The following is a 12,233-nucleotide window of genomic DNA, read 5'->3' as shown; positions in this document are numbered from 1 at the left end:
GTATTTTGGGGTGATTTTAGTTCTACAAGAACCATGGGTTTGGATGCCTGGTGTGTCAAACTCCCCAAAGGACTGAATAAGACACAGAAGGGATGAAGGCAAAGAACAGAGGTTGAAAAACAAGCCTTGGAAACAGCAACCAAAAAGCCCACCAATGGTTCAGATATGTGGATGACACCTTCACTATTTGGAGCCATGGAGAAGAAGAACTCATCAGGTTCCTGGAACATCTGAACAGCATCCACCCAAACACCCAATTCACAATGGAAAAAGAAAATGTAGGAAGACTGCCTTTTCTAGATGTCCTAGTCATCCGCAAACCAGATCAACAATTGGGTCACACCGTTTACAGAAAACCCACACACAGAGATAGATATCTACATAAAAACTCCAACCATCACCCAAGTCAAAAAAGAAGCACCATTAAAGCCTTGGCAGACCATGCAAAAAGAATCTGCGAAGCCCACCTCCTCCAAGATGAACTGAACCACCTCAACTGGGCTCTCCAGGTCAATGGACACTCCATCTCAGACATCAGAAGAGCTGCAAGACAACCGAGAAGAACCCACGAGAGTCAAGATGAAGATCCTCCCAGAGGAAAAGTGTTCTTGCCATACATCAAGGGAACCACTGACCGCATAGGGAAGCTGATGAGGAAACACAACATACAAACCACTTACAGACCCACCAAGAAAATCCAACAAATGCTACGTTCAGCAAAGGACAAGAGGGATCCTCTCACTTCTGCAGGAGTCTACCGTGTACCATGCAGCTGTGGACAAGTCTCTATAGGGACCACCAAACGCAGCATTGCCCAGACACGCATCAAGGAACATGAAAGGCACTGCAGACTACTCCAACCAGAGAAATCAGCCATAGCAGAGCATCTGATGAACCAACCTAGACACAGCAGATTATTTGAGAACACAGAAGTGCTGGACAACTCTCACAATCACCATGTCAGGCTACACAGAGAAGCCATTGAAATCCACAAGCATGTGGACAATTTCAACAGAAAGGAAGAGACCATGAAAATGAACAAAATCTGGCTACCAGTATTAAAAAACTCTAAAATTACAACAGCAAAACAACAGAGGGGAAACAAACAGGCACATAAAATCACTCTCAACAAGGGATTCCCCCCAGGCACTTCTAAGCCACTGAATGCTAATCAAGGTGATCAGTTGAAACATTCACAGCTAGCTCCAGCAAACAAAAGTCCTTTGTCCCACCCTGGTCATTCCACAGATATATAAACCCATTTTTCCTAGTTCCAACAGACCTCACTACTTCTGAGGATGCTTGCCATAGATGCAGGCGAAACGTCAGGAGAAAAATTTCCTCCAGAACATGACCATATAGCCCGGAAAAACCTACAACAACCCAAAGGACAGAGGTGTTCATTCATCATGGCTAAAGTGAATGTCAGCAGAGTCTGTGCTCTCTCAGCAGAGTCTCTCTCCCCGAAGGGACTCAGAGCGGCTTACAAAGACAAAAACAAAATAGAAATAAACAGCAGTAAATAAAAACCAATTAAAACAAGCAATTAAAAATTCACAGAGAGCACAATAAGTGTTAAAAGTGGTAATAGGTTCCATAAAAAACAGAGTAAATGAACAGAATCAACATGAGAAATGAACAATAACAATGTGACTGTGCAATGAGTTAGGGCAATATATTCTCAGCCAGCCTCATCAGGCAGAACAGAAGCATAAGAATAAAAGCTAATCATCCTCCTCTCCGAAGGCCAGTGTACAGAAGTGTGGTTTTAATTGTTTCTTAAAGGAGAGGAGTGAAGAAGCTGTTCTTACTTCCAAGGGGGGGGGGGAGTTCCAGAGGTAAGGGGCGGTCACAAAGAAGGCCCCCTCTCTCATTCCCACCAACTGCACTTGAGTCGCGAGTGGGACTGAGAGCAGGGTCCGCTCCGATGGCCGGAGTCTCTGTGTAGGTTTATATGCAGAGATGAGGTTAGTTAAGTAATCTGGACCCAGTGTTTGTGTCAGGAACCGAACCAGGGCTCTGCCGGTACACAGGCAGAGGTTAACCAAAACAACATCCTGCTTATGTCAAAACTGTTGCTTCTAACAGTTTACTAAGGGCTTTTTGCTAAGTAATAGCAAGAATCTGAACCCTTCTATTACAGCACTGAAGCAGCTGTTAAGGCTTAGTTGGGCATGTTATCTACTTACTGTAAAGGGTTGCCATAATCCTAGGTGAAAAGGGCAACCACCCGCCCACAGAAGACTACGATATCCAGCGAGTATTCCCCATCCACCCATCTTAACAAAGGAATAATGCTCGTAAGAGATAGAGGTATTCCATGTTTACTCTGTGATGTCTAATTTCTTGCTAGAACACTTGCTACCTAGGACATTCTCGTTCCACCAAGGAACAGGTTTGGCGGAAGGGACAGCCCTTCAATATCCAGGCTCTCCTTGCAAACCCATCTTTTCAGTTCAAAGCAGTCGGTGTCGTTCCAGTTGTTCTTCCCGAGCGCGGGGTCAATGAAAGCGCAGTCCATATTGGTGCCACTGCCATGGGATCTGGGGTGGCCATGGGTCCAAAACCTGGGCGGAAGCAGAAAGAATTGAAAGACTTTTATTGCTATGGGGAAAAAAATATTTGTCCCTACACACCCCTCTTTAGGGACCATGTAGAGCAGTGTTTCTCAACGTGGGGGTTGGGACCCCTGTGGGGGTCACTAGGGGGTATCAGAGGGGTCACCAAAGACCATCAGAAAACATAGTATTTTCTGTTGGTCATGGGGGTTCTGTGTGGAAAGTTTGGTCCAATTCTATCATTGGTGGGGTTCAGAATGCTATTTCATTTTGGGTGGACTATTATTTATTTATTTATTTCGAGGTTTTATATACCGACCCTCTCACCTTCAAAGAGGGATTCGGACCGGTTCACAACATGTGTTAACATACAAAAAATATACAATAACAACACAATGCCACTTCATTACACGGTTAAAATATCAGCACTATACACGTTAAAACATTATCATCACAGTTAAAAGAGCCAACTCGTCCAACACCATCACAATCCCATTCATCCTCCTCCTTTCATGTGGGCAAAGAATTAAATCAGTTGTCAAATGCCGCATTCCACAACCAGGTCTTTGTTAGTTTCCTGAACGTCATGAGGGAGGGGGCAGTTCTGTTCTCTAATGGCAGGGAGTTCCAAAGTCGAGGGGTCACCATCGAGAAGGCCCTGTCCCTCGTCCCCACCAGCCGTGCTTGTGCAGGCGGAGGGACCGAGAGCAGGGCCCCTCCAGACGATCTTAGTGGTCTTGATGGTTCGTAGGGGAGAATACGTTCGGAGAGGTAAACAGGGCCGGAGTCGTTTAGGGCTTTATAGGTTAACACCAGCACTTTGAATTGTGCTCGGAAGCTAATTGGCAGCCAGTGGAGTTCAAGTAAGAGCGGAGTGGTGTGCTCCCTGTACCCAGCACTGGTTAGTAATCTGGCTGCCGCGCGTTGTACTTGCTGCAGCTTCCGGGCAGTCTTCAGAGGCAACCCCACGTAGAGAGCGTTGCAGTAATCTAAGCGGGATGTAACCAAAGCGTGTACTACCGTAGCCAAGTCAGCCCTCCCAAGGTACGGACGCAGCTGGCGCACAAGTTTTAATTGTATGAATGCTCCCCTGACCACCGCTGAAACCTGGGGTTCCAGGCTCAGCGATGAATCCAGGAGAACTCCCAGACTGCGTACCTGTGCTTTTAGGGGGAGTGTGACCCCGTCCAGCACAGGCTGTAACCCCGTACCCTGTTCAGTCTTACGACTGACCAGGAGTACCTCTGTCTTGTCTGGATTTAGTTTCAATCTGTTGTCCCTCATCCAGTCCGTGACAGCGGCCAAGCACCGGTTCATGACCTGAACAGCCTCCTTAGTGGCAGGTGGAAAAGAGTGATAGAGTTGGACATCATCTGCGTACAGATGACATCGCACCCCAAAACTCCGGATGATCTCTCCCAACGGCTTCATGTATATGTTAAACAACATAGGGGACAATATTGAGCCCTGCGGGACTCCACAGTGCAATGGCCGAGGAGTTGAGCAGGAGTCCCCTAGTGACACCTTCTGGGAGCGACCCTCGAGAAAGGACCGGAGCCACTGCAAGGCAGTACCCCCAAGACCCATTCCCGCGAGGCATCCCAGAAGGATACCGTGGTCGACGGTATCGAAGGCCGAAGAGAGGTCCAGCAGAACCAACAGGGACACACTCCCCCTGTCCAGTTCCCGGTGCAGATCATCAACTAAGGCGACCAAGGCTGTCTCAGTACCATGTCCCGGCCTAAAGCCAGACTGTGACGGATCTAGATAGTCCGTGTCCACCAGGAATTCCTGGAGTTGCGAGGCCACCACACGTTCCAGGACTTTGCCCAAGTAGGGGAGATTGGAGACTGGCCGAAAGTTGACGAATTGAGTGGGGTCTAGTGATGGTTTTTTCAACAGCGGTTTGATGACAGCTTGTTTTAAGCTGGCTGGAATCTTGCCTTCCCGAAGGGAGGCATTAACCACCACCTTTACCCACTCTGCCAAACCCCCTCTGGCTTCTTTTACCAGCCAGGAAGGGCAGAGGTCTAGGATGCATGTGGTGGGCCTCGCCTCTCCCAGAACCCTGATGACCTCGTCGAGTTGAACAGATTGAAACGAATCCAACAAAACTGGACAAGCAGATGCTTGAGTTACATCCTCAGAGACTGCAGTTAATGTGGTGTCAAAGCCCGCGCGGATCAAAGCGACTTTGTCCGCAAAGTACTGAGCAAATGCTTCACAGCGCGCTGCCGAGTCGTCAGGGGACCCACTCAAGGTGGGATTCAACAACCCTCTGACTACTTGGAACAGCTCTGCCGGACGGTTCCTTGCGGATGCAATATTGGCCGAGTAGAAAGCATTTTGCGCGGCCTCTATTGCCGCGCCATACGCCCTTAGATAGAGGCGTAGGCGTGTTCGGTTTGACTCGCTGGGCTCTTTCCTCCACACGCTCTCTAGCCACCTCTTTGTTCGCTTTAGCTCCACCAGCTCCTCGTTGAACCAAGGGGCCGGTTTTGCTTGGTGACTTAAGAGGGGGCGCTCCGGAGCAATCGTGTCTATTGCCCTAGTCAACTCCCTATTCCATTGAGCGACCAGGGCATCGACAGAATCACCATCCAAGGCAGCGGAAACATCCCCAAGAGCCATCAGGAGTCCATCTGGATCCATAAGCCTCCTGGGGCGGACCATCTTAATGGGTCCACCACCCCTGCAGAGGTTAGAAGTTGCATCAAGTCTAAACTTGATCAGGTGGTGGTCAGTCCATGGCAAAGGGGAGATTGATAACTCCTCCACACCGCCACCTTCTTCCCAGCCCTGACAGAAGACCAAGTCAAGTGTGTGTCCAGCACAGTGGGTAGGGCCAGATATTAATTGGGACAGCCCCATAGTTGCCATGGAAGCCATGAAGTCCTGAGCCGCTCCTGAAAGAGTGGTCTCTGCATGGACATTGAAGTCCCCCAGCACTACAAGCCGCCGGGACTCCAATGCCAGACCTGAGACCAACTCTGCAAGCTCAGGTAGGGCGGCCGTGGTGCAGCGGGGTGGTCGGTACACCAACAACAGCCCTATTCTGTCCCGGTCTCCTAGCCTCAGGTGGACACATTCAAACAAGGTCGACTGTAAGGCCGGGCCCCTGACCAAGGAGATGGAATCTTTATAGACTATTGCAACTCCGCCTCCCCGCCCCCCGGATCTCGGTTGGTGTTGCACGGCATAACCTGGTGGGCAAAGCTGGGTGAGATTAACCCCTCCAGCCTCGTCCAACCAGGTCTCCGTGATGCACGCCAGGTCTATAAATCCCAACCATCCTTGAAGTGACTGGACTGACCTTGAAGGAGCTGGGGGTGGTGACAGCCGACAGGGAGCTCTGGCGTGGGCTGGTCCATGAGGTCACAAAGAGTCGGAGACGACTGAACGAATGAACAACAACAAACATAAATCCCAACAATTGCAACTCCGAAATTGCAAGGTCCATTTTCTCCAAACTTTAGCAGTGTTCACATTTGGGCATATTGAGTATTTGTGCCAAGTTTTATCCAGATCCATCATTGCTTGAGTCCACAGTGTTCTCTGGGTGTAGGTGAACTACAACTCCAAAAACTCAAGGTCAATGTCCACCAGACGTTCCCAGTATTTTCTCTTGGTCATGGGAATTCTGTGTGCCAAGTTTGATTCAATTCCATCATTGGTGGAGTTCAGAAGGCTCTTTGATTTTAGGTGAACTATAAATCACAGCAACTCCAGCATTACAAAATGACAAAATCAATCCCCTCCAACCCCACCAGTATTCAAATTTGGACGTATTGGGTATTTGTGCCAAATTTGGTCCAGTGACTGAAAATGCATCCTGCGTATCGGATATTTACATTACGATTCATAACCGTAGCAAAATTACTATTATAAAGTAGCAACAAAAATAATGTTATGCTTGGGGGTCACCACAATATGATGACCTGTACTAAGGGGTCACAGCATTAGGAAGGTTGAGAACCACTGATGTAGAGTATTTCTGATATGTTATTGGGCTTTTTCAGGGTTGTTTTGGGCCTTTTCTAAAACCAGGAAATGATCAGACACGATCTCTAAAAATCAGTTTATTGCTGATTTTTATTTAAAGACCTCTGGCTTTTATGAAAAGCCAACAGGATTTTGGCCTGCATCAATAGGAGTATAATGTTTACATCCAGGGAAGTCATGCTCCCCATGCTCAATTCTGACTTGGCCAGACCACACCTGGAATACTGTGTCCAATTCTGGACACCACTATTGAAGGGAAATGTTGACAAGCTGGAGTGTGTCCAGAGGAGGGTGAATGAAATGATCCAGGGTCTGGATAACAAGCCCTATGAGGAGCGGCCGAAAGAGCTGGGCATGTTTAGCTTGAAGAAGAGAAGGCTAGGAAGAGACATGATAGCCATGTATAAATATGTGAGAGGAAGCCACAGGGAGGAGGGAGCAGGTTTCCTTTCTGCTGCCCTGGAGACTAGGACACAATGGAACAATGGCTTCAAACTCCCAGAAAGGACTACGGGTTACATCTCATATAAACTACTGCAACACACTCTATGTGGGGTTGCCTTTGAAGACTGTTCGGAAGCTTCAAATGGTCCAACGGGCGGCAGCCAGGTTAAAAAACCTTATCCAGGACATCATTCTTTCCCACACCTGGGTTCCCTTTGCTTATATTTGAGCCTCTGGGGATAACGAATTTGTCTCTGCTTTGCACGATCTCTTTGAAACCATAATAATTGAGTTATAGGCAGAGCTCCTGTCTCTTCCACATTCCTTTCAGAGTAAATCCTTGGAAGATTCTCATGAGAACCACTTTCTGTTTCATTAACAACAGATCTAACCAAAACATTCCCATCATCAGGAGGAACACTTTTGTTTTCCCCCACAGAAGTAACACGGTAGTCCACACTCTGGTTACATCCCATACAGACTACTGCAATGCACTCTACATGGGGTTACCTTTGAAGACTGTCCGAAAGCTTCAAATGGTCCAATCGGCAGCAACCAGATTGCTAACAGGAGTGGCTCTAAGGGAGCATACAACTCCTCTGTTGTGCCAGCTCCACTGACTGCCAGTCTGCTACCGGGCACAATTCAAAGTGCTGGATCTAGCCTATAAAGCCCTAAATGGTTCTGGCCCAACTTACCTGTCAGAACACATCTCCCCTTATGAACCTGGTAGGACTTTAAGATCGTTTGGGGAGGCCCTGCTCTCGATCCCACCTGCATCACAAATATGTTTGGCGAGGACAAGAGACAGGGCCTTCTCAGTGGTGGCCCTTCAGCTATGGAACGCCCTTCCTAGGCACATTAGATCAGCCCTCTCCCTCTTAACATTTCGGAAAAGAGTGAAGACTTGGTTGTTTGAGAAAGCGTTTGAAAATGCAATGTAAAAGACATAGGAATATGGAACGACTGACAACGAGATTGGACATGTTTTTAATTAGGAGACATAAATGATTGTGTTTTTATTACTCTTGTTGTGGTTTTATATTTTAATTATTTTATGATGTTCTTGAGCATCGAATTGTTGCCTCAACCACCCTGAGTCTCCCGAAAAGCTGAGAAGAGCGGTATACAAATATAGTAAAGGTAAAGGTTATCCCCTGACATTAAGTCCAGTCGTGTCCGACTCTGGGGGGTTGTGGTCATCTCCATTTCTAAGCCAAAGAGCCGCCGTTGTCCGTAGACACCTCCAAGGTCATGTGGCCAGCATGACTGCATGGAGTGCCGTTACCTCCCCACCGGAGCGGTACCTATTGATCTACTCACATTTGCATTTTTTCGAACTGCTAGGTTGGCAGAAGCTGGGGCTGACAGTGGAAGCTTACGCTGCTCCCCGGTTTCTAACCTGCGACCTTTCAGTCAACAAGCTTTGCAGCTCAGTGGTTTAACCCACTGTGCCACCGGGGGCTACCATACAAATATAGTAAATAAATAAATAAATAAATAAACCTGAACATTAGGAAGAACATCCTGACTGTGAGAGCTGTTCAGCAGTGGAACTCTCTGCCCCAAAGTGTGGTGGAAGCGCCTTCTATGGAGGCTTTTAAACAGAGGCTGGATGGCCATCTGTTGGGGGTGCTTTGAATGTGATTTGTCCTGCTTCTTGGCAGAATGGGGTTGGACTGGATGGCCCACCAGGATCTCTTCCAGCTCTATGATTGACTGGAAGGTGCTAAAATGGACCTTGTTCTAAAGATTCATCTATACTGCAGAATTAGTCTAGTTTGACACCACTTTAGCTGCCATGGCCCAATGCTATGGAACTCCTGGGAGTTGTAGGTTGCTGAGGAACCAACTCTCTTTGGCAGAGAAGGCTAAAGACCTTGGAAAACTACAAGGCCCATGATTCCATGTATAGGCATTCTAAATTTCATGTTCATTTCCCAGGTAAACATCCTGAGATGCCAATACTTACGAGTGCTTCAGTACAGTGCTGATGTTCCCTCTGCATAAAGGCACGCACTGTGAAAGGTTCACTCTAAGGTTGCCATAAGTCGGTCCTTCTAAGTGCAAGAAATGTTTCCAGCATCCTTTGGAGAGGCGATAAAGTCCAACAGCCACCCGCTCCTACTCTAGGCGCTATATCTGATCTTTCACAGAAGGGTTCAGGACCACCATCCCCTTCCAAAGCAAGAAATGGGAAAAACTCACTCGATTAGCACAAAGGAGCCGTCGGACCAAACCCAGTCCCCTTCTACATTTTCATCTGTAAAGCCGATCCAAGTAGGGTGTGAGAGCAGATTGCTGATGAAAAACTGAAAGAGAGAGAAGGAGGAACCACAGGATGTCAGGTTCTCTTAAGGACAAAGGGGGGAAAGAGGGAGGAGGGCAGAGAAAGTGGGACATTTTAAAAGTGGCTGAAAGAGTGGGTTGTTTTAGGTTTTTTCGGGCTATATGGCCATGTTCAAGAGGCATTCTCTCCTGACGTTTCGCCTGCATCTATGGCAAGCATCCTCAGAGCTAGTGAGGTCCTCACTACCTCTGAGGATGCTTGCCATAGATGCAGGCGAAACGTCAGGAGAGAACGCCTGTTCCGTCTTCCAGGAGCATAGTTTGCATTACCTTTTAGTTGCATGGGATAGCATTCTTTTGCATTTCCCCAGGGCTGCTACAGACTCTGCAGTACCTTGGAAGTTAAACAGTATCAGAGTCTGCAAAGCCAGCCTGCAGGCCCCTTTTGCAGCTATTGGTTTAGAAAGTATCTCTTTGGGTTTAGGGACCGCCCTTTTTCCAGGGGTTGAGATCTCCATTTTGGAAATCTCCCCTGCCTCCTTCAGTAGGAAAAGAAAGCTTCAGATGTGCTGTTGGTCAGCTAGGTAGCTCTGAAAAAAATCATTGTAAGTACGATTGAGTTGATTGAATGATTGAGTTATATAGATAAAGAAGCTAATTGAGATAGATAGATAGATAGATAGATAGATAGATAGAATATCAATTATGATTGAGTAATATTGGGTCTAATTGAGATAGATAGATAGCAAGTGAGCAACTGAGTTATAGATAGATATTGAGTTATTGAATATTATCGAGCATTACTTCATCTCCAAAGCTAACCTTGAGCTATAGATAGGGAAAAAACCTGTTTTTTTTCTAAACATAGCAGCTCAGGGTTAGGGTGAAAGGATCCCAGGATATTTTCTACCATTTGGGGAAGAGTTACCTCAGTAACTGAAGGGAAAAAGAAAGAAAGATCATCTCTATGGTTTCACCAATTGACTGTTTTGTTTGTAACTTTGACAAGCTGTGCCAAGTCAGCAAGGACTTTGAGTAATAAATATTCAGTTTTGATGTTCCAAACGTGAAGCGGCCTCAGTTGCTGTGAATTTTTGAGCTTCTAAAGAAAGACCCCCGCGGTCCACCCAGACAAAGAGAGAAGCACATCTTAGTTTAAATTTTATAGGATCTGGGTGTGACGGCACAATGCCTCATGGCCAAAACCTACAACAACTGCAGCCATGATTCCAGCCATGAAAGCCTTCGACAATACGTGGCTGAAACAGTTGGGGAGTCGCCTGACGTGTTCCTGCCACATCAGAACAATTGGAGTGTCTGCAACAGCAATTCCTGTAGAATCCTGGGCTCATAAAATGAAAGGGACTGTGGCACAGCTGGCTGGGTGTCAGCTGCATTAAGATCACTATTGACCGAAAGGTCGTAAGTTCAAAGTCAGCCCGGGTTGGAGTGAGCTTCCAGCCAATTTGTGTAGCTTGTTGTCGACCTTTGCAACCCGAAAGACAGTTGCATCTGTCAAGTAGGAAATTTAAGTACCACCTATGTGTGGGGAGGCTAATTTAAGAAATTTACAAGGCCATAAAACATCTCCAGCAAAAGCATGCGGGGAATGTGGAAAGTACTTCATCAGTGTTGTAGATGGACGGTGAAGCGACAGCTCCCCTAGTGGCCAGAAAATTTGAATGTTAAATAGCCTCTGACTGTCTGTCTATATGTGTTCTGTGTCTATGGCATTGAATGTTTGCCATGTATGTGTACATCGTAATACAGAAGTTTAAAAAATATGCATAAACTCTGCAAGGAAGAGTGATGGAAGACAAGGTGATGGATTGCACTGCGGACAGTGTTCTGTCTTCCAGGAGCATAGTTTGCATTACCTTTTAGTTGCATGGGATAGCAATCTTTTGCATTTCCCCAGGGCTGCTACAGACTCTGCAGCACCTTGGAAGTTAAGCAGTATCAGAGTCTGCAAAGCCAGACTGCAGGCCCCTTTTGCAGCTATTGGTTTAGAAAGTATCTCTTTGGGTTTAGGGACCGCCCTTTTTCCAGGGGTTGAGATCTCCATTTTGGAATCTCCCCTGTCTCCTTCAGTAGAGAAGAAAGCTTCAGATGTGCTGTTGGTTAGGCAGGTAACTCTGAAAAAAACCATTATAAGAACGATTGAGTTAATTAGATTAAGAAATAGATAGAAAGATCAATACTGATTGAGCACTAGGTAGGAAGACTGAGATACTATATTGAGCTATAGAGAAGCATATTGAGATTTAGTTAGAGAAGCAATTGAGTACTATAGAGATAGATAGATAGATAGATAGATAGGATAGGTATCGAGTTATATATTGAGCATTACTTCATCTCCAAAGCTAACCTTGAGCTATAGATAGGGGAAAACCTGCTTTTTTCTAGACCATAGCAGCTCAGGGTTAGGGTGAAAAGATCTCAGGATTCTCTTCTGCCTTTTGGGGAAATGTTAATATGGCAGCCGTTAAGAGAAAAATAAAATAATAAAGGGAAATCATAATAATTTAGAATAAAATAAAAGATTTTTGTTCCTACCTGAATCTGAGAAGACCAGTTCTAAATTTGCAAGCATGAGAAAACCTGCAGATATTGATTGACACTGAACCGTGGATCAGGTTGTTCTAGCTATGTTTGTTCTAGCCAATGTTTGTTTTAGCCATGTTTATTCTAGGCAATGTGGACATAGATATGAAGTAAACAAGAGAAATTTGGCAGGACAAAGAAATCAATATATCGATCCAAGACTTGGAACATCTAAGGTCATATGGTGAGAACGCCATCTTCTGACTACTTAATGTAAATAGCAGGCAATTTTAGAAGAGTTTCATCCTAGTGTTTTTCCTTCATGATTATTCATATAAAGAAATAAGTTAATGAAGTTATTAAGACTGAATTTAACTAAAAGGAGATTGCCTTGAT

At 46.1% G+C, this 12,233-nt stretch overlaps 1 protein-coding gene across 1 annotated transcript in view; it reads right to left on the bottom strand.

Moving 5' to 3' along the window:
- The window catches only part of LOC132775523 (CD209 antigen-like protein C), a 41,065-nt gene extending 29,149 nt beyond the window's left edge, over positions 1–11,916 (bottom strand). The window contains exons 1-3 of the mRNA XM_060776242.2: positions 11,850–11,916; positions 9,213–9,316; positions 2,366–2,567 (exon numbers count right to left, since the gene is read on the bottom strand). The gene's annotated coding sequence lies outside the window, so the exon portion shown is untranslated. The remainder of the gene's footprint in view (positions 1–2,365; positions 2,568–9,212; positions 9,317–11,849) is intronic.
- Positions 11,917–12,233: the final 317 nt, after the last annotated feature.

This window comes from Anolis sagrei, chromosome 5 (genome assembly GCF_037176765.1).
Source record: "Anolis sagrei isolate rAnoSag1 chromosome 5, rAnoSag1.mat, whole genome shotgun sequence".
In the NCBI taxonomy this organism is placed as follows: Eukaryota; Metazoa; Chordata; class Lepidosauria; order Squamata; family Dactyloidae; genus Anolis; species Anolis sagrei.
The sequence above is the reverse complement of the archived record's forward strand: the minus strand, read 5'-3'. Positions and strand labels throughout refer to the sequence as shown.